This window comes from Myotis nattereri, assembly GCF_964212035.1.
Source record: "Myotis nattereri genome assembly, chromosome: X".
Lineage (NCBI taxonomy): Eukaryota > Metazoa > Chordata > Mammalia > Chiroptera > Vespertilionidae > Myotis > Myotis nattereri.
In genome coordinates, this window is record NC_138078.1 from 48,406,516 (window position 1) to 48,427,392 (window position 20,877).

At 35.9% G+C, this 20,877-nt stretch overlaps 1 protein-coding gene across 1 annotated transcript in view; it reads right to left on the bottom strand.

The window, feature by feature from the left end:
• The window catches only part of OPHN1 (oligophrenin 1), a 629,793-nt gene that overhangs the window by 340,781 nt on the left and 268,135 nt on the right, over positions 1-20,877 (bottom strand). The gene's annotated exons all lie outside the window — the stretch shown is intronic.

A 20,877-nucleotide genomic window follows, 5' to 3' on the forward strand; every position in this document is an offset into this window, starting at 1 on the left:
CCCTCAATGGCTCCAACTAGACAAAGAGTAGTTCCTACCAGTACAGCTAAAGGATATGGGAGCTGCTGCTCAGAGAATGACATTTGAAAATGTGCCTGAATGCTGGGTACTTTTATTCTCTCCAATTTTTTTCATAGTCATTAACTACTCATTCGATTTTTTTAAAAGGAGGAAGAAGGAACACAGTAGTGAACCAAATATGTGTCTTTAGAAGGTTAATCTACAATGTATTCAGACAACATAATAATAAGTAAAACATTTCCAAGGCAATAGGTTCTTTGGTTTTGTTTAAGCATTTCACTGCTGCATATTAAAAGATGATGTTATAGATGATTAAAATATCCTGAAAGGTTTAGCTGGAAAGCAAGAGTTGGAAAATTTTATGGGGGAATGGAGGACTCAATTGTCACTCTCCTAAAGTATGAAATTCCATTAAGCTCTCAGCCTTTCAGCACAACGGCCTCCAAAGGAACACTAGCCATGCTTGTCATTGACTAATGCTGACACCCTGAAATCCTGTCAGCAATGTGCTGGAAAATTCAAGTAAAAGGCCTGTGTTGTCTCACAGAAAATCCAAATTCATTGAGCACCTGCAGTGTGCCAGGTACTGGAAGAGGCACAGCAGAGGATACAGATAAAAAGAAAAAAAATACCTCAACCCATGGTTTATTTCTAGAGGCCATCTGTTGCTAGGCAGGAAGCCAGGACAGAACCGAGTGATCTGACTTGTAAGGAATGTGCTTATACCAGAGGGAAAGAAATAGGGAGGAAGCTAACATTAAGTGAAACCTACATCAGTCCAGGCAGTGTGCTAGGTACTTAAATTCCATGATCTCATTTAGTATTCACAATGCTGAGAAGTAGATATTGTAAAGAAAATTAAGGTAAAAAAGGGTGAACTAACTTGTCCAAGGTCACATAACATGCAGATCTATCCAATTCATTCAACATAGTCAAATAAAACCCAAATTATTATTAGAGAAATTACACTTAGGTGGCTTATAAGCAATCAGGAAGCCTTGTGAGTAAACCTCAAGTAGGTCTACAGCCGGAGCCCCAACTCAGATACCAAAACACAGGACAGATTTTCACACAAAAGATAGGGAAAACTGTCCTTCCAGCTGCTGAATCTACTTAAAGTACCAATTGTTTGAAGAAAACATAGCAGCCAGAAAAATAGCAAAGACTTCTGTGGGTGACTTTCTATTCCACTTCCATTTTTAAAGTAAAAACTATGAGATATTAAAAAGAAAAAACTATGAGATATAATTCACCTATAAAATTCAACCCTTGTTTAAGGGGACCATTCAGGACGTTTTAGTATATTTAGAAAGTTGTGCCACCATCACTGCTATCTAATTTCAAAATATTTCCATCACCTCAAAAAGAAAGCCCATACCTATTAGCAGCCATTCCCCACATTCTCCCACTCCCTATCTCAAGAAATCACAACTGACTTTCTGTCTCCATGGATTTATCTACTACAGACATTTCAGATAACTGGAATCATACAATATGTGAATGTCTTCTTACACTTGGCATAATAGTTTCAAGGTTTACCCATTTATCAGTACTTCATTCCTTTTTATGGCAAAGTAATATTTGATTGTATAGATACACCACATTTTCTTTTTTTTTTATGACGTTTTTTCTTTATTGATTAAGGTATTACATGTGTCATTGCCTCATTGCCCCCCACCCCCCAACTCATACCCTCGCCCTCCTTTCTTTTCTTTTTAAAATATTTTATTAACATTTTAGAGAGAGAGGGAGAGGAAGGGAGAGAGAGATATGGATGTGAGAGCGAAACTTAAATTGGCTGCCTCCTGCACACCCCATACCAGGGATGGAGCCTGTAACCTGAGCACATGCCCTAACCAAACAGAGAATGCCCAACCAACTGAGCAACATTGGCCAAGGTATGCACCACATTTTCTTTAGTATCAATTAAGCATAAATATATACGTTTATTTATGGACGCTCAGTTCTATTCTATTAATCTATATGTCTATTTTTATGTTGACACCACAGTCTTCATTTCTATAGTTTTGTAGTAAGCTTTAAAATTAAAAATTGTGAGTCTTTTTCAAGATTCCTTTTTCTATTCTAGTGCTTTCTTCATGGATTTTAGGGTCACCCTATCAATTTGAACAAAATGATCAAAAGGGATTTTGCTAGATATTGCACTGAACCTATAAATCAATTTGTGCATACTACCATCTTTACTATATTAAGTCTTCCAATTCACGAATATGGAATGTCTTCCTACTTATCTATTTATTTAGGTTTTTCTTAATTTCTTCCAATAAAATTCAGTGTAAAATCTTGTACTTCTTTTGTTAGATTTATGCCTAAGTACTTTAATATGTTCATACTACTGTAAATAAGATTATTTTCTTAATTTAATTTTCAAATTGTTCATTAAGTGTGTATAGAAATAGTTTCAGGTGTGCAACATAGTGGTTAGACCATCAAATACCTTACAAAGTGGTGTGCCCAATATTTCCAGGACCCACCTGGCATCCAAACTGTAACTGAGGAGTAAAATTTATGGTAAAAAAATATATAGAAATATATTTTATTTTTGTATAATGATCTTGTATCCTGCAATATTGTATCCCAACTCCTTTATTAGTTCTAATAGTATGTGAGTATGTGGTGTGTGTGTGTGTGTGTGTGTGTGTGTACTCCTTAATATTTTCTATACAAAAAAATCAAGTCATATACAAATAAACATATTTTACTTGTGCCTTTCCAATGTTGGCTAATTACCTAGGATAGAACCTCCAGCATAATGTTGAATGGAAGAGAAAAGAGTACATATCCTTGTATTATTTTTTAACTTAGAAATATTTTAGTTTTTCACTATTAAATATATTAGCTGTGGGATTTTTTTGTATCAGCCATTTATTAGGTGGGGAAACTTCCCTTCTATTACTAGTTTGTATAATATTTTTATAATGAAAAGGTGTTTTTCAAATGTTTTTCTTGTGTCTGACATGTTTATGCACTTCAGTCCTTTAATCTATGAATATGGTGTAATCCATTGATTGACTTTTTTATTTTTTAATATATTTTATTGATTTCAGAGAGGAAGGGAGAAGGCGAGATAGAAACATCAATAATGAGAATCATTGATCAGCTGCCTCCTGCACACCCCTACTGGGGATTGAGCCCACAACCCGGGCATGTGCCCTGACCGGATATTGAACCGTGACCTCCTGGTTCATAGGTTGATGCTCAACCACTGAGCAACACCGGCTGGGCTGATAGAATTATTTAGATGTTAAACCAACAATGCATTCTGGGGATAAACCTCACTTGGTTAAGTTGTTGAATTTGGTTTGCTAGTTTTTTGCTGACAATTTTTACATCTATATTCTTGAACAATACTGGTCTGCAGTTCTTGTTTCTTGTTATTTTGGGTTTTGCTATCAGGGTAATACTTGCCTCTTAGAATGAGTAGGGAAGTATTTCCTCTACTATTTTTGGAAGATTATGTGAAGAATAAGTTATTTAAACCTTTGGTAGAATTCACCATTGGGGCCAGCTGGTACTGGACTTATCTATTCAGGAAGGTTTCTGACTGCTAAATGAATGGCTTTATTTGTTATTGGTCTATTTGAATTTTCTATTTCTTCTGAAGTCCACTTGCATTTAATTCCATTAAAGTCAACCACCAGTGGCATCAGTCTACTATTTCTTAGCCATTCCAACATGGATTCAAAAGAACTTCTTTTCCAGGGTCAATTTGAGCACAAGTGCCAAATGTACCAGAGGTTCTAATCAAGAGTCACTTTCCATCCTCAGGTCAAAAGGCTGGTGTTGGACTGATAAGGGAAGGAACTGCTATTTGTTGAGAATGCCCATTTATGAAGCAGTATGTGAGGATCTTTAAAAAATTCTTATCAACTCTGAATGCTAGGTTTAACTTTTTCAATTTTTCCGCATTGAAAAATTTTAATATTTTTTAATTTTATTTTTTATTGAATTTAATGGGATGACATTGGTTAATTAAATTATATGGGTTTAAGTTGTTCAATTTTATAATACATCATCTATATATTGTATTGTGTGCTTACCACTCAAAGCCAAGTCTTCTTCTATCACCATTTATCCCCCATTTACACCCTCTACCTCCCCCCAACGCTCTTTCCTTCTGGTAATCTTATACTATTGTCTTTGTCTATGAAGTTTTATTCATTGCTTAATCCCTTCACCTTTTCACTCAGCCCTACAACCCTGCTCCCCTCTGACAGCTAACAATCTGTTCTCTATCTATGAGTATGTTTCTATTTTGTTAGTTTATTTTGTTCATTAGATTCCACAAATGAGTGAAATCTTATGGTACTTACTTGTCTTTCTTTGGCTTATTTCACTTCACATAATGATCTCAGGTCCACCCATGCTGTCGCAAAGGGTAAGATTTCCTTCTTTTTTATGGCCAAGAAGTGTTCCATTGTGTAAATGCACCACAGGTACTTTATGCACTCATTTACTGATGGAAACTTGAAATTTGCTGATTCCAAGTTTCTTGACTATTGTAAATAACACTGCAATGAATGTAGGGTTCATACATTTTTTCAATTAGTGTTTTGGGTTTCTTCAGATATATTCCCAAAAGTCCAATCACTGGGTCATAAGGCAGTTCCATTTTTAATTTTTTTAGGTAACTCCATATTGCCTTCCACAATGGCTGCACCAACCTGTATTCCCACCAACAGTGCATGAGAGTTCCCTTTTCCCCACATCCTCACCACACTTCTTGTTTGTTGATTTATTGATGATAGCAATTCTCACACAGGTGAAGTTATATCTCACTGTGGTTTTAACTTGCATTTCTCTGATGATTAGTGATGTCAAGCATCTCTTCATATGTCTCTTTGCCATCTATATGTCTTCTTTGGAGAAGTGTCTATTCAGGTCTTCTGCCCATTTTTTAATTGGATTGTTTGTTTTCTTGGTGTTGTGTTGTATAAGTTCTTCATAAATTTTAGGTATTAACCGTGTAACATTGGCAAATATGTTCTCCCATTCAATGGGTTGTCTTTAGATTTTGTTGATGGTTTCTATGCTGTGCAAAAGCTTTTTAGTTTGATGTAATTCCATTTCTTTAGTTTTTCTTTTTCTTTCCCTTGCTCAAGGCATTATATCAGGAAATAAATATTGTTTTTAGAAATGGCCTAGATTTTACTACCTATGTGTTATTCTGAGATTTTTATAGTTTCGAGTCCAACATTTAAGTCTTTAATCCATTTTGAGTTTATTCTTCTGTATGATGTAAGAAAGTGGTTTAGTTTCATTTTTTTTTGCACATGTCTACCTAATTTTTCCAACACCATTTGTTAAATAGACTATCTTTAACTCATTATTTGGTCTTGCCTCCTTTGTCAAATATTAATTGATCATCAAGGCATGGGTTTATTTCTGGGTTCTCTCCATTAATCTATATGTCTGTTTTTATGCCATTATCATGCTGTTTTGATTACTATGGTCCTGAAGTATAGTTTGATGTGAGTTAGCATGCTTCCTCTAACTTTGTTCTTCTTTTTCAAGATTGCTGTGGTTCCATATAAATTTTTGGAATATTTGTTCTAGGTCTGTGAAATACAGCATCATCTTGATAGAAATTGTGTTGAATCTATAGATTGCTTTGGATAGTATGGTCGTTTTAATTATGATAATTGTTCCTATACATGAACACGGTATATGCTTCCACTCATTTGTATATTCTTCAGTTTATTTATTCAGTGTTTTATAATTTTTGAGTACATGTCTTTTACATCCTTAGTTAAATTTATTCCTTGGTATTTTTTAAGCAATTGTAAATGGGATTGTTTTCTTAAGTTTCCCTTTCTGATAGTTCATTATTGGCATATAAAAATGCGATTGATGGATATTTATTTTGTATCCTGCTACTTTACTGAATTCGTTTATTAGTTCTAGTAGTTTTCTGATAGAATGTTAGGGTTTTCTCTATACAGTATCATGTTATCCTCAAATGATGTGAAGGTGGGGTTAGAAGGAGTGAGTACGGTGGGGCTAATGCATTCCCCCTGGCTAATGCCACACAGAGTTCATGCTCCATCCAATAAAGATGGTGTCTGAGATGTGGGAGAATGTCTCAGCACAGGGAGTCTAGTTCACTCTGCTCTCTCTCTGCCAGAGCCTAGGATGAAAGGCTGTGAAAAAAATTTTGTGCATTGGCCCTTTAAGAGGGTACCTGTATCTCCAGTGGACTCCTGTCTCTCTCTGATGGACAGAAACCCTGTGGCTTTTCACAGTCAGCTGTTATATGGACAACTCTTTCCAGCTCAGGTGCTTTGGGCTAGAACAATCACAGAAGATGTGGCTTCTTCTATAAATCCTTGTCTATAAGACTTCTCTCAGCTAGTATTCACGTTGGATATTCATCATGATTGTTCTGTAATTTAGTTGTGATTCCAGTTTGGTCCTGGGAGGAGGTGAGTGTAGCTTCCACCTACTGTACTGTACAGTCACTGAAGAGAGGAAATACAGCCTGGAAACTTGATTGCAGCATAACATTCATAATGCTCAAATGATCATTTAAGTAGCATCCAAAGTTAAAGATTTTTATTAAAATTTTTCTTTTGCAAATAATCACATAGTTTTACATAATAGTTTAGGACAAACAGCAATCCCCAGGCTCTTTTCTCCTATTTCCCCTTCCAAAGAAGCAACGACATATCATTTTAAGTCAATTATTCTAGTATTTACTTCCATATTTCTAATATCTCAAAATAAATATTACTATTAATTTTTAAGTTTTATGCATTACCTATTAACTTTACAATAAAGATGAGGATTTAGCTCTCTTCTCACTGTCCCATTACCACCACCTTTGCCCCCCAACCTAAGCACACTTCCTCATACTCCCAATATACTTGTAAGTTTATTTATTCATATTTAGTATTTACATTATCATGGATATCTAAATATTATTTATAACTGATACATATGAAATGTGATTAATCTTACTTTCCAAACAAGTTTTATATTCCCTAAAGTTACTAATTGCCTTCTTTGTTTTGCTTTGGTTTCTAATTTTCAAGACACTTAACACTAAATCCCTAACTCTCCTCTAGTTCTCTAAATATCCTCATTCATGTCATTTCATTTTAAAGTAGTATCACCTGGAAAATTCTGGTAGCTCTAATCTGAACTTGTTGCCTTCTATGCATACTGCCAGGTTGTATTTTGGGGATCTTCTTCTACCTTCATCCTAAGGAATTATCTTTGCTTCTTTCGTATGTTGGAATTCTCTTGCCCAATATTTCCTGGTCTTATTTTTCTGGCTTTGCTCACTTATTATGATGAAGCCCATTTATATGAAGCTCCCTGAAAAAGGGTATAGATGTCAGTTTTTGAGATGTTGCAAATCTACACATTTCTTTATTTATCCTCCTATTACTTTGGCCAGTTATAGAATGCTAGATAGGCAGGAATCTTGGTTCCCATGATTCTGAAATTTCCTAATGAGGTCCTTTTTTTAAAAAAAAATTCTTTATTAGTTAAGGTATTACAAATGTGTCCTCATCCCCCCCCCCCAATTAAACCGCCATCTTCCCCTCCCCACCACTCATGCTCTCATCCCCCTGTTGTCCATGTCCATTGGTTTGGCTTATATGCATGCATACAAGTCCTTTGGTTGATCTCTTCCACTTGCCCCCTTCCTCCCCTACTTTCCCTCTGGGGATTAATAGTCTGATCGCTGTTTCTCTGTCTTTGGATCTGTCCCTGTTCATGTTGTTCTCTATATTCCACAAATGAGTGCAATCATGAGGTATTTGTCTTTCTCTGACTGGCTTATTTCACTTAGCATAATGCTCTCCAGTTCCATCCATGCTGTTGCAAAAGGCAAGAGTTCCTTCTTTTTTACCTAATGAGGTCCTTAACCATCTATCTTCATCCATATTGGTCCTTTCTGGAAAAAACGCTTTAGTCTTAAATTCAGACTAATTCAGTCTTATATTCAAAGAAAATCCTCTCAGTTATTTCCTGTATAATTTCCTCTTTATCATTATAAAATTCATTTGTTTGGATCTCCTAGACTAGACTTTTACTTTTCTCTTTTCTCTCTAATCCTCCATCTCTTTCCTTTTTTGGCCATTTAAAATATTTTCTTAATTTTATCTTCGAAACCGTTTACTAAGTTTTTCATATCTGCTATCACTTCTTTTAATTCCAAGTGTTCTTCTTTGCTCTCTTTTAGAAGCTCCTGTTCTTGCTTCACAGATGCAGTTTCGTTCCATCTATCTGAAAATAGTCAAGTTATATATTTCAAGTCTATCTCTCCTTCTATTTCCTTCCACTTGTCTTTGATCTGTTTGTTTTAGTCTCTATCTTTCATGTTCAGGAATTTCCTTGACTATGAGGGACTTCCCTTGACTATTGACAAGTAGAGGAATGGAGAGCTAAATGAAAGTTCCAATTGTATATGCGGAAATTGTCAAATTTGGGCTTCATTTGGCTGATCCATTATGATATAGCAAATGACCCTGTACATTCAAATAACATTAGAGTAACCTTTGGGTCAAGGTAATCAGGGGTTAGAAAGAGAAACCTAGTCTCAACACCAATCTTTAAACTCATGAAGAAGTCCTGGCTAGGGTGGCTCAATTGTTTGGAGCATCGTCCATACATTGAAAGGTCACAGGTTCGATTCCGGGTCAGGGAACATACACAGTTGCAGGTTCAAACCCCAGGTGGCGTGCATGCAGGAGGCAACTGATCGATATTTCTCTCTCGCCCTTCTTCTCCTTTACTCTCTCTAATAAAATCAATTAAAAAATAGCCCTTGCCCTGGCTGGCTTGGCTCAGTGGATAGAGTGTCAGCCTGCGGACTGAAGGGTCCCAGGTTCGATTCCGGCCAAGGGCACATGCCTGGGTTGCGGGCTCGATCCCCAGTGCCGGGCATGCAGGAGGCAGCCAATCAATGATTCTCTCCCATCACTGATGTTTCTATCTCTCTCTCCTTCTCCTTTCCTCTCTGAAATCAATAAAAAAATATATTTTTAAAAAAAATAGCCCTGACCGGTTTGGCTCAGTGGATGGAGCGTCGGCCTGCGGACTCGGGGGTCCCAGGTTCGATTCCAGTCAAGGGCATGTACCTTGGTTGCGGGCACATACCCAGTGGGGAGTGTGCAGGAGGCAGCTGATCGATGTTTCTCTCTCATCGATGTTTCTGGCTCTTTATCCCTCTTCCTCTCCCTTCCTCTCTGTAAAGAATCAATAAAATATATTTTAAAAAATCAATTAAAAAATAAACTCATGAAGAAAAAAAAGAATATCAGATTTTAAAATGTCAGATTTTTAGCTATCAGTTGAGTGTCATAATATCTCGAGTCAGTTTTAAGTAAGTTTTTAAAATCTAATTTGTGGTCTTCCTTCTACACCTTTCCACAAGTGACAATTAATGGAGATCATGTATCACCTGAGCATGAAATGTGCTTTACCATTTCATGGATACAGTGTTTGTATTTCTAACTTGGTTTCCTTATCTGTAGCCTATTCCCTACTACTAAACCATCTAGTTCTTTGCAGCCCTATATGTTGTACTACTTGTCAATAAATACTCTATTTGATCCGAACAAATATGAGAATTCTGATATTATAGAAAAATATCTTTTCCTTCTCATAAATTAGTCACAGAGGCAATCCCCATCTAAAATTACTATCTACTACCAAAACATATCCTGGAAATAAAGCAATTAATTTCATGATATATCACAGATCCATTTGGTAGACTAGCCAAAGGATATCCTTTGGCAAACAGCCTCAGAATGATATGAGTGGATTCTCTTGCAAATGGCAAATGTAACTTATTATTCAAAATTTTCTCTGCCAAGCACCCATTCTATCACTCAATTTAAACATTTCTTAATATATGTGTAATTTGAATATTATGTAAATCCATCCACTATGACATTTAAATGATGAGCACTACATATCTCCCACAATAAAATGATAATAAAGACTGAATAATCCCTAGCAGCAATTCTTAAATCCCACAAGGAAGGAATACTCAGCATTCTTTTCTCTAATTTCAAAGCATCCCCCTCCCCCCCGGTTGAAAATGAAGAAATAAGGAGAGATTTCCCTTTCTGGAAATATGGTGAATAAGATACAATGACTCTGGACTAAGAACAAAAATGCTGGATTAAATATATCTTAATCTTTTAAAAATCTCTTTAATAAGTGGCACAAAAAGGATATCTGTGCAAGGCACCAAAACAAAGTAGAAAGAGAAGCCAAGAAGGTTTTATTCTAAAAGCTTTCTTCAGAACCCTGGAGACCTTAAACGTCCACCTAGATGATTATATGAGGAAGAAGGAATATAAAACAACTTTTAAAGTTTTCCCTTTCAGTTCTAACCCTTTAATCCACCTGTAATCCATCTCTGTCTGTGCTGTTAAGAAGTAATCCAGTTTTATATTTCTCTACATAGTGATCCAGTTTCCCAAAACCACATATCAAACAATTTTTCCTATCCCCAGTAATTTGAAATGCTATAATTATTTCATATTAAATTTGTATATGAGTTTGTCACTAAGTTCTCTATTCTGTTCTACTAGGTATTCTGTTTAGGGGCCAATATCACACTGTTTTTATTTCACTGACGTTATAGTATCTTGTGATATTTGACAGGATAAATCTCCTTGCTTTAGTCTTCTTTCTTAAGAATGACTTGGCTATTTGTGAACCTTAAGACTTCCAAGTGGCCCTAACCCCATGATCGGCAAACTGTGGCTCGCGAACCACATGTGGCTTTTTGGCTCCTTGAGTGTGGCTCTTCCTAAGCCTTAGGAGTACCCTAATTAAGTTAATAACAATGTACCTACCTATATAGTTTAAGTTTAAAAAATTTGGCTCTCAAAAGAAATTTCAATGGTTGTACTGTTGATATTTGGCTCTGTTGACTAATGAGTTTGCTGACCACGGCCCTAACCGGTTTGGCTCAGTGGATAGAGCGTCAGCCTGCAGAGTGAAGGGTCCCAGGTTCAATTCCAGTCAAGGGCCTATACCTTGGTTGCAGGCACATACCCAGTAGGGGGTGTGCAGGAGGCAGCTGATCTATGTTTCTCTCTCATCAATGTTTCTAACTCTCTATCCCTCTCCCTTCCTCTCTGTAAAAAAAAAAAATCAATAAAATATATATTTTTTAAAAAAGACTTCCAAATGAATATCACTCAAGGAACAAACTAAATATCTTAACTTACAGATTGATTTGAAGAAAATTAAAAAACTTTATATTACAGAAACACATCTGAGAGCACTAAATGTCTCAAATTTATTCTGATTTTATTTAGGGTTTTTTTCTATGTCCTTTACTATACAGTTCAATTTTTCTCAATAAAAGTTTTACGTATTCCTGTTAAAATTAACTTCTGCATATTTTATAGTTTTGTTGTTAATATGAATTGTATTTTTACTTACAACATTTCTGAATAGTTATTGCATGTTGAAAATAATATTGATTTTTGTAGATTAGTAATTGCCAATCTGGCTTAATTACTTAGTAGGTTTAATAAGGTTGCAGGTACTATTGATTTTTCTAGTTAGATAATCATATTATCTGAAAATAATACAAATTTTATCTTTTTTTCCACATCTTGACACACTTAGTTAATTTTCATCTTTATTGCCCTCCAGTGTTGGCTTGAACAGCAGTAGGTTAATAGCATCCTTGTTTTATTCCTCATCATAAGAGGAATGTATTTAGTATCTATATTAAGTACAGTGTTTTCTATAGATTTTAATCACATATCCATTATTGAGGTAGGAATGTCCCTTCAATGCTAGATTAAGATAAGTATGATTTTTCTTCTTTACACTAAAACTGAAGTTAATTGCAACAACTGATTTTTAAGGCTGATATATAAAACTATTGAAAGCAGTTAACTAATACTTTAGCATCTATGTTATAAGTAATGGGATATTTTGCTTTTTTTCTTAAACCTTTATTTTTTTAGAGCAGTTTTAAGTTCACAGCAAAATTAAGTGGAAGGTAGAGATTTCCCATATACTCCCTGGCCCCACACATTAATAACCTGCCCCAATATCAATATCTCCCACCAGAATATACATTTGCTACAATTGATTAATATACATTTCACACATCAAAATCATCCAAATTCCATACTTCATATTAGGATGCACTCTTGGTGTTTTACATTCTACTGGTTTGAACGCATGTACCCATCATTTCAGTATCATAAAGAGTATTTTCACTGCCAAAAGTCTGTATTCCATCTATTCATCCTCTCCCCTACCAAACTCTGATTTTTCATTGTCTCCATAGGTTGTTTGTTTTCATTTACTGTTAACCGTATTATAGATATCCCCCTCTTTGCCCACCTCTACCCAGCCCCTGCCCCACCCAGATCTTCCCCACACTATTGTCTGTGTCAATGGGCTATGCATATATGCATATACTGGTATACTAGTATATGTTCTCTGGTTAATCTCTTCCAATCCCCTCCACCTCCTCCCCTCTGAGATCTGTCATTCTGTTCCATGCATCTGGCCCTACTTTGTTCATCAGTTTATTTTGTTCATTAGATACCACATATAAGTGAAATAATGTGATATTTGTCTTTCTCTAACTGGCTTATTTTCCTTAGCATAATAATTTCCAGGTCCCTTCATGCTGTCTCAAAGGGTAAGATATCCTTTTATTTTATAGCTGCCTAGTATTCCATGGTATAAATATACCACAGCTTTTTTTATGATGAAAAATATATAACATACAATTTTCCATAGTTTTTTCCATTATAGTTCACATTCAATATTATTCTGTATTAATTACAGGTGCACAACATAGTAGTTAGACAATCATATACCTTACAAAGTGGTTCCCCTAATATTTCAAGTAACCCCCTCTGGCCCATACATAGCTATTACAATATTATATTTTTTTTCTCCATTGACCTCTCTCTGGCCACTCCCACACCCCAGCACATGCCCTCGCCCCCTAGTGACTGTCCATTGGTAATGCTTATATGCATGCATACAAGACCTTTGGTTGATCTCTTACACCTCCTCCCCTGCCTTCTCTCTGAGGTTTGACAGTCAGTTCAATGCTTCTCTGTCTCTGGACCTATTTTTGTTCATCGATTTATGTTGTTCACTATATTCCACAAATGAGTGAGATCATGTTGGCTTTCTCCAATTGGCTTATTTCACTTAGCATAATGCTCTCCAGACCCATCCATGCTTATACCACAGCTTTTTTTATCCACTCATCTACTGATGGGCACTTGGGCTATTCCCAGATCTTAGCTACTGTAAATAATGCTACTATGAACAAAGGAGTGCATATATTTTCTGATAGGATTCCTAGGATATATTTTCAGAAGTGGGATCACTGGGTCAAACAACAGTTCCATATTCAACTTTTTGAACCCCGTAGTTTTGCCTTTTTTAAAATATTATATAATTGCCCAGCCAGGGTGGCTCAGTGGTTGAGCATCGACCCATGAACCAAGAGGTCACTGGTTTGATTCCCAGTCAGGGTATGCCTGGGGTTGTGGGCTTGATCCCCAGTAGGGTCATGCAGGAAGCAGCTGAGCGATGTTTTTCTCTCACTGATGTTTCTCTCTATCCTTCTCCCTTCCCCTTTCTCTAAAATCAGTAAAAACGTATTTTAGTCCTATCCAGTTCCTCAGTGGTTAGAGCATCAGCCTGAGGACTGGAGGGTCATGGGTTCAATTCCAATCAAGGGCACATACCTCAGTTGCAGGCTCAATTCCCAGCCCTGGTCGGGGAGCATGCGGGAGGCAACCAATTGATGTGTCTCTCTCACATCAATGTTTCTCCCTCTTTGTCTCTCCCCCTCCCTTCCACTCTCTCAAAAAATCAATAGGTGGGAGGAATTTTCTCAGGTGAGGATTATTTAAAAAAACATATTTAAAACGACTTTTTTGAAATGTTATATAAGAGAAATCATATAGGATGTAGCCCTTCGAGATTGATTTTTTTCACTTAGCAATATACATTTAAGGTTCTCTGTATCTTTCCATGGCTTTATAGTTCATTTCTTTTTGGATCTGAAAAATATTTCATTGTCTGAATGTACAACAGTTTATGTATTCATTCATCTGCTAAAGAACATCTTGGTTGCTTCCTAGAATCAGCAATTATGAATAAAACCACTGAAAACATCCATGTTGAGGTTTTTGTGTGGACATAAGTTTTCAAATACTTTGGGTAAATACCAAGGACTGCAATTGCTGGATCATATGGTAAGAGTATATATATTTTTCTCAGAAACTGCCAAACTGTCTTCCAAAGTGACTGTATCATTTTGCATTCCAATCACCACTGAATGATAGTTCCTGTTGATCTGCATCCTTACTAACATTTGGTGTTGTCAGTGTTCTGGATTATGGCCATTCTAATTAGTGTGTAGTAATATCTCATTGTTAATTTGCCTTTCCCTGATAAAATATGATGTGAAACACCTTTTCATAAGCTTATTTCCCATTTGTATATCTTCTCTGTTACGTACTTTTGTCTATTTTTAAATCCAGTTGTTTGTTTTCTCATTGTTGAGTTTTACTAGTTCTTTGTAAAATTATAAGTGGAATATTACTTGACCAAAAAAGGATGAAATCTTACCATTTGCAACAGTATAGAAGAGCAAAGAGTATTATGCCAAGTGATGTAAATCAGTCAGAGAACAACTACTACCGTATGATTTCACTTATATGTGGAAAATAAAGAAGAAAATAAATGAACAAACAAAATTGAAACAGACTGATAAATGCAGAGAACAGACTGATGGTTGTCAGAGAGGAGTGGGGTTGGGGGACTGGGTGAAAAAGATGAAGTGATTAAGGAATACAAAATAGTTACAAATAGTGACAGGGATATAGAGTCAATAATATTGTATTATGGAAATATTGGGAGGAACACTTTGTAAACTATATTATTGTTTAAGCACTATGCTGTATACCTAAAAGTAATACAAAATAAATTGAACCTAAACTGTAATTGAAAAATAAAATAAAGAAAGAGTTCCTTGTATATTTCAGATCATAGTCCTTTATCAAATGTGTATTTTGCAAAAATTTTCTCCCAGTCTATGGCTTGTCTTCTCATTCATCTGGCACTGTTTTTCATGGGGCAGAACTTTTTAAAAAAATTTTAATGAACTCCACCTGATCAATTATTTCTTCCATGGGTTGCGCCTTTGATATTGTATCTAAAAAGTTATCACTGCCCTGGTTGGTGTTGCTCAATGGTTAGAGTGTTGGCCTGTGCATTGAAGGGTCTTGGGTTCAATTTCTAGTCAAGGGCAGGTACTTACCTGGGTTGCAGGTTCAATCCCTGGCCTTGGCTGGGGCATGTGCCAGAGGCAAAAATAGCCTTGGGTGAGGATTAACCAAAAAAAAGTCATTACCATTCTCAAGATCATGTAGATTTACTTTTATGTTATCTTCTAAGACTTTCAAGTTTTGTATTTTACATTTAGGTCTATGAAAGGTCTTTATTGCATATGAAATCATTGTTTTTTCATGTCGATGTCCATTTTTTTCCAGGACCATTTGTTGAAAAGACTATCTTTGCCCCATTGTATTGTCATTTGCTCTTTTGTGAAAAATCAGTTGACAATATTTCCTTGGATCTATTTCTGGGCTCTCTACTATGTTACCTTGATCTATTTGTCCATTCTTTCTCCAATGCCACACTGCCTGAATTACTGCAGCTTTATCGTAAGTCTTGAAATTGGGTAGTGTCAGTCTTCCAAGTTTGTCCTTCTAAACCCCCAACATTATGTTGCCTATTCTGTATTTTTTCCCACAAAATAATTCCCTAGGATTTTGATTGGGATTATACTTAATATGTAGATCAAGTAGGAAAGAACTGACATCTTGACATTATTGAGTCTTCCTATCCATGAATATGAAATATCTCTCCATTTCTTTAGTTTATTTTTAATTTCATTTATCAGAATTCCTCTATGTTCATAAGTAAAAGGGGCTTTTGCTTTATTATAACTTATTTTCCTTATTTCATTTCATAATCAAAATTACAGTACAATAAATCTGATAGATTTTGCTCTTTTCATATATCCTGGGAAAATTGTATATGAATAAAAAGTAATTGCTCCCTTAAATGCTTGGTAGAACTCAGCAGTAAAGCCAACTGGGACCACTTCTATGGGATAGTGAAGGGAAGGGAAGATCACTGACTTCCATTTCAATTTCTTTAGTATGTATTTTTGTCTTCTGAGTATTTTCACCAGTACCAAATACTGGCCTTTCATATTTTTAAAATGTATTAACATAAGCTATTTAAAATTATTTTGTCTTGAAAAAGTCTCTGTTGTGTCTATAATATTTATTTATTTTATAATCTGTAATTTGTTTACTGCATCTTCTCTTTCTATGACCTGATCTACCAGTGATCTACCTATTTAGTTAATTTTTGGTTTTATTAATAATCTCTAACAGTTTTAATTGTTGTTAAAGTTTTCCGTTAATTTATTTAAATTATATCCTTAACTCTTACATGTTGAGTCTGTCTCATTATTTTGGGTCTGCTCTATCATTTCTAAGTTCTTGAATTAAATGTTTAACATATTTGTTTTTAATCATTTTTGTTTATTGATCAATATATTTAAAACAATAAACTTCTCTTTTAAAAAAGAAAGCAAACAAAAGTAAACTTCTCTCTATGTACTGCTCAAGTGTGTTCCATAAATGTGGAGGTATATTGACTTTATTATCATTGCATTCTAAAATGTATTTTTAAATATAATTTTATTGATTTCAGAGAGAAAAGAAGAGGGAAAAAAGAGATAGAAACATCAATGATGAGAGAGAATCATTGATTGGCTGTCTCCTGAACACCCACACTGGGGAATCAAGCTCGCAACCTAGACATGTGCCATGACCAGGAATTGAATTGTGACCTCCTGGTTCATAATAACCAGTTTCTACCTAGCATCTCAACTGAGTCCCAGACTAACTTCTTTTGCCATAAATCCTCATATGATTATTATTTTATAAATGAAGAAACCAAACTTTATAGAGGTTAAGTGGCTTACCCAAGGCCATGCAACCAGCGTGAAATGAAGCAAACTTGTACCTAAAATCTACACTATTCGCCATCTTAAAAATCTGCAGTATCAACTGCAAGTTTACTCACCTTGAGATCATATACAGGATCCGTCCACAGGCCATTGATGTATACCTTCTATCTTGAGAACCTTCTATCTGCATAAATTGTGCCCTCTACATAGCATGTTCTTCCCTCACACCCCAATTCACTGGCTAACTCCAGTTTAATCTTCAAGATTCTATTCCTGTATCATATTCTCCAAGGTGTATTTTCTAAGTGGTTCTCCATGCCTCACATCCTAGTCTGGATTTGGATATTATTGTGTGCTCTCTCAGCATTATGTACACAATAAAATAACTAACCCCATTGTACTCTAATTGTCTGTTTGCTGGTCTAGAGTGTGAGTTCTTTGAGAGCAGAAACTGTGTCTTATTTATTTATCTCTGTACTCCCAGATATAATAAGTACCAGAGGACATGCTATAGAGTATATTCTCAGTAAATATTGAATGAGAGAGAGAATAAGAATGTGAGAGTGAAAGAAAATAGGAGGAAAAAAAAAGGAGATGGACAAATGGAAGGAAGGAAGGAGCACTGTTATGAAGAGAATTATATGTATTACATTAACATTTTAGTCATTCTTGTACATTCCATAACTAGAAATATTGTCACTGCATCATTTTAACATGAATATGCTATGTTACCATTTACATGAACTAAATTGTTATAGAAGAATATTATAAGAAAAACAAATCATCATAAGCATTAAGGTCACAGGCAAAAAATAATTTTTTCCTCTCTAGTTTTGCTTCTTAAACAAAATTTCAGTCATAAGATTATTTTATATGTGCAAGTAATAAATATAGTAAGTAAGTTTGTACAAGGAAGGTGCTCAGCTCTGATGGTAATCTTAAAGAGGAAACCAGCCTTCAAGATGCTCATAACCCAGTAAGGATAAAAGATATACCCCAAAAGCCCAATATCTCTTTCAGTTGCAAAAAGAAATGCTGATGTTAACTAATGCAGTACCTATACCCTTCCACAACTAGAGTTGGAGTAAATAAACAACAAACTGCTTCTAGAGATTTGCTGTTTCTTCTATGTGCCTTTTATTCTTTTTTTTTCTTCAGTTTAGTTGACTGAAGTGAACACTGAGGCAAGAGTAACTGTCCAATAGAAAGTCTGAGTGTAATAGGCTTTGCACACTTTCATCATGATGACTTACAATAGATGAGCAGTTGGACAGGAATCGCTTGAGGAAAACACAAAATGTCTTAACGCCATATTTGGACAATCTGAGCCTTATGTCCTAGCTGGAGGAAGTTAACATAAGTTGCCAATGGTTAAAAAATAGGTTCTGGTTCAGGAAATCTCCACTCTATGTGCCAACAAGGCTCCTTTTCTGCCCAGTTGAAGCTGGGATCTCTGGAGCTGAACATTCTTGTCCCTCTCCTCGTCCCACTTGGAAGGGGATGTAAGCTAATATAACCCTCTCCACACATTTGCACTCATCCAGCATGCAATACATGCAGGGCCATGAGCTTTGTGTAGATAGTCCATTACTCTTTGAATGAGAGGATGATGCTTCATGTCCACAGAACATGGGATTCTGACATTTAGTAACATACTCACACCCTTCTTCACAAGGACAACAGCAGATATTTAATATGTTTTCACTGGGAGCTCAGAGGAGAAATAATATACATAACAAATTAGATCACTCAAAACCATAATATAAAATTCACCCTGAATAATATGTACAGAATTCAGATTCAGTGCAATTTTAAAGGTCAGAATAAATTAGGAAAAAGCTCAGCAACTTTCCAAACAGCCAAGACACATAGGGTCACTGCCTATGTGTTAATCCCTTCCCTGAGGGAAACAGCCTCATTGTTGTTGTTCTTGTGTCAAACGGAGATGGCAATACCAAATGAGCATGCAAGGTTGCTAAACAGTAAATCATATAGATAAATCAATAAAACTAAGGTTATGAAGCATTAAAAGGGATATTTATAAACACATTTTTTAAACTGATAGTATTTACAAAAATGGAACTGTTTCAGTACCAATCATGTTTTATACACTACTTGTTTAATGACAACAATAACCTTGTGAGGTAGATATAATTATTATCTACATTTTTACAACTAAAAATGAGGCTCAAACAGGTAATTTGTCCTATGTCACATAACCAGAAAAGGTAGCAGAGTTGGTCTGTTCAGTTCTGATGCTTTTGTGCCTTGATACTGCCTATATGATTCCATAGTACACTGATAAAGGGAAGGACTCTGGGTTCAAGTACCAGTTCTATTTCTGTACATGACTGTGGGAGTTATTTAGTGACTCTGTGCCTTAGGTTTTTGTTTTTGTTTGTTTTATTGTTACTGTTTGTTTTGTATTTATTTTAATACTAGAGGCCTGGTGCACGAAATTTGTGCTGAGGGGCAGGTCCCTCAACTTGACTTGCACCCTCTCGCAATCCAGGACTGCTGGCTCCTAACAGTTCTCCTGCCTGCCTGCCTGATTGCCCCTAACCACTCTGCCTGCCTGCCTCATCGACCCTAACCATTTGCCTATCTGCCTGATTGCCCCTAACCCCTCTGCCTGCCTGCCTCATCGCCCCTAACCACTCTGCCTGCCTCATCGCCCCTAATTGCTCTCCTGCCTGCCTGATCGCCCCTAACTGCCTCTACCTCAGCCCCCGCGGCTTCGTCCAGAAGGACGTCCAGAATGATATCCGGAAGGTCATTCGGCTGTCCAATCTAATTAGCATATTACACTTTTATTGTTATAGATTTAAAGCAAAATAAATAAAAGTTCCTACCTCATAGGGTAGTTCTGAAGATTAAATTAATATCAGTAGAGTAATTAAAAGAATATCTGGCACAAAATAAGCACTACATACATGCTTAACAAATAAACAATTATGCATACAGGGTTACAGTACCATAAAGTTAGAAGAGGACATGAATCGTATCTAGCCAACTTTGCTGCTTCAGGAAAGATTCCACTTAACACCATCACAGAGCAAAAAAATGCCACTCTGAAATAACCATGGGGGCAGTAATACTAGCACTTTCCCCAACATAATAGAGCATTTAAATACTGTCCCATGCAGGAAGTACTACCTCAGCTTGAACTTCAACTCTTCCGTTTATGATTTTTGCCCTTGGAAGAAATGGAAAACAAATGAGCATTGAAATGTGGAAAATGAAATTGCAGCGAAAAATCTGTAATTCCATGAGGAAAGAAGAAGGGCTGAGTTCTTTTGTAGTGATGAAGACACAGGAATAGAAATAAAACCTTAGGTTCTATTCTTGCCTCTGCTTCTACCTAGCTATTGGAACTTAGGCTAATCACGTCACTCCCTTTGCTTCAGCAATATTATCTATAAAATGAAAATACTAGGCGAAAGATCCCATGAATCCATAATATTAAAATATCCTGATTGAAAATAACTTCGTCAAGGTCCTACCAAGTGAATGTACTCAAACCCACAACTCCTGACCCCAAGACTCTTACCACTACATCTTTTAGTTTTCATCAAAACATCTTCTCTAACTCTCATCTTCTGGCTCTTCATCATCACTAACTTTCAGCCAGGCCATGGTAGATTGATGCATTGTTCCCAAATCTTACCCCTCCATGTATACATCTGCATTATCATGTAACTCTTCAGTTCCTATCATAAGAAGCAGAAATTATTTTACTTCCTAACGAATATTAGGTTTGGCCATGTGACTTGTTTTGGCCAATGAAATTTCTGAGAAAGTGATGGTGTGCCAGTTTT